Below are 2,642 nucleotides of genomic sequence, written 5' to 3' on the forward strand. Positions count from 1 at the left end.
CCGGGCGCGGCGCGGAGGCCGCGGGCGCCCCGCGACATGGCGGCGGCGGGGGTTCCCCGGCGCGGGGCTGGTCGAGGCGGCCCGCTCCCCTCGGCGGCGGCCGCGGGAAGCGGGCGCGTGTCGGAGGACGGCCCGGGCCCGGCGCTGGGGGCGGTGAGCGAGTCGYGGCGGAGTGAAATCCCCGGAGGCTCGCGGCGCGGCTTCCCCCCGTAGCTCACGGGGGTTCCCGGCTTCCCCGCGGCGCCGCTGGCCGCGGCCCGGTCCCGCCGGTTAGGGGCGCGGGGGAGCGGGGAGGACCCGGCCTCTAGTCCGCCGTCGCTCGGGGGTGGCGACGCTTCTCCGGGCATTCCCGAAGCGCCGCGTAGTGCCCCTTTCCCCCGGGGTGGTTCGTGCCGTCGTGCTCGCTGCCTCTCCCTTGGATACGCGTTAGCTGAAGGGACAAGCGGGATGTGAAGCAGGACGGTTGTCAGCTGGCAAGTTGTGCGTGACTTTGCGGCTTCTCCAAACGCCTTAAATACATTATAAACAAAAAACCCATATAATTCTACGCAGGGGGAAAAAACGATTGCTGTGTTAGTTGGATAATCCTCGTGAGGTCAGGATTTTCAAAATACACCTAGGAGGCTCACGTATGAGGAGAACGAGGAAATAAAAATGGGAGATATGTCAGCCCCGGTGCTAAAACATGTAGGTTAAGACATAAAGGTGACACGGCAGCCGCTCAGTGTGGCGGGAGAGCTGGGACTCCGCGCGGCTTAGCTGGGCGTCGAGTCCTGCGCTTGGATGGAGGGTCGTGGAGGGGGGAGCTTGGCTGCCRGGCGGATCGCTCTGCCTACGCAGAAATACAAGGGTCTAGCTCAGGGCATGGCGACCGGGAGGGCAGGTAAGTTCTGTCCGAGAAAGCTTGTGAGGATGAAAAACAATTTTCAAAGCTGCTTCGATGTTTAAATTTAGTCTCCAGTTAATTCAGCTTAACTCTTGCTTGCAAAAGTTGGTTTGAGATATTATTCTTGAGCAGAAATGTATGTACACTGGTACCTCTTTAACCACCGGGGCAGAGCGTGTGTTGTTCTATTTGACCATATACGGTGAGTGGTAGGCATTTCCTTCTAGCCCTTGTTTTTAAAACGTGCAGGAAGTTGCACCTTGAACTCGGTTTGTGCTAGGTGACATTGTATGACAGGTGCTTTGAGATACGAAGCAGATTAGGAATGTGCTGCTAAGTCTTAAAGAACAACAGATCGGATCAGGCTCTTCATGTCGTTTGCAGTGTTAAAAATTATGCAGTGATCACAGGTAGATTTTAGAAGCATTTCTGTAAATATATTATTAATGATTCAGTTGCCTTTATGTATCTGCAAGCCATTTGACCCCAAACTCAGTGGAACAGAGAATTTACTATGCTTTACAGAGCAAAACTGCAAGCATTTGCCCTTTGGGGAATATTAGGTGAAAAATCTCTGGSTAGCCAGAGTGAGTGACTTAGATTTGTTCCAGTTCTGTGTTTGTACTCTTCAGCAAACTTAACTTCACTAACTTTTGGAAGCTTCTGCATGAAAAAAGTCTTTCATGTTTAATTTTGAACTAGCTTTGTCTGGGCAGTTGATTCTGTAAATATAGAACTGTTCATGACTATGTGGTTTTCGTATGTGCAAATTCATACATCTGCCCAATGAGTTATTAAAAAAAAAGAAAAATAGGAAGCAAAATCTGTAGAGGAAAATCTAATATAAAAGCTTTGGAAAGTGAACTTGTGAATTTCAAAGCAGAAAGTGAAAATGCAGCTTAGCTGGGTTGCTGGAATGAGATCAACGCACCTTTGTAACTCAATTTTTCTTAGATAGAGTCCACAATTTAAAATTACTTTAGCTCTTTTACCTCATGTCTTGAGGGACTGGAAGTAATTCAGGGTTTATTGTGACACTCATTTGGTAGCTTTAGACTGACACTTCTAGCATWCTTTAGTCTTGCAAATCAAAACCTGAATCTGCAAAAACAAACTTCCCTGTTTTGCCCAGAAGGGGAAAAAAGTCTTCATTTTCTTAGGCAGTATTCTGATGGTGATGCCTGCTCACCTATTTCCCACTACATACCTTCCCATCCTTCTCTGACTTAGAGATGAAACACTTCTTTTATTATTTTTTTCTCTCCCACCCCGACCTTGCCCCCATCAGAACAGGCCTCAGGTTTCTTGGTATCTTGCTGCTGCCTGACATGGTACAAGCAAGAGAGGTTCAAAATACAGCTCAAAACCAAATAGAGAACCCTTGAATCTGTATGCTGTGTTGGGCACGGATTGCACAAGAAAGAGCTGTTCTGTGTGTTTACATGAAGAGTGTTTGGATTATTTTGAAAAGTTAAAACTTGTATGTCTAACAACAACCCCTTAAGACTGATTTGTATTCAGATAAGTAAATAGTCATTAAAAGAACCCATGARCCAGAAATCATGCTTAGACCAAATCTTAGACTGAGTATGGTCTTGGTTTCTGACTTGTCTCATGTCCACTAGTAGTTAAAATGGTATAATAATGTTACCCTCATGAATGATGAACTGGCAGCTCTCAGGTTGTATTTTGTAGCTGAAGTTTGCAATTTCTTAAAGATGAGACATTATTCCTGTAAACACTCAGTTGCTCTGAA

Source organism: Rhea americana, unplaced genomic scaffold (assembly GCF_003343005.1).
Source record: "Rhea americana isolate MKP2758 unplaced genomic scaffold, rheAme1 scaffold_230, whole genome shotgun sequence".
In the NCBI taxonomy this organism is placed as follows: Eukaryota; Metazoa; Chordata; class Aves; order Rheiformes; family Rheidae; genus Rhea; species Rhea americana.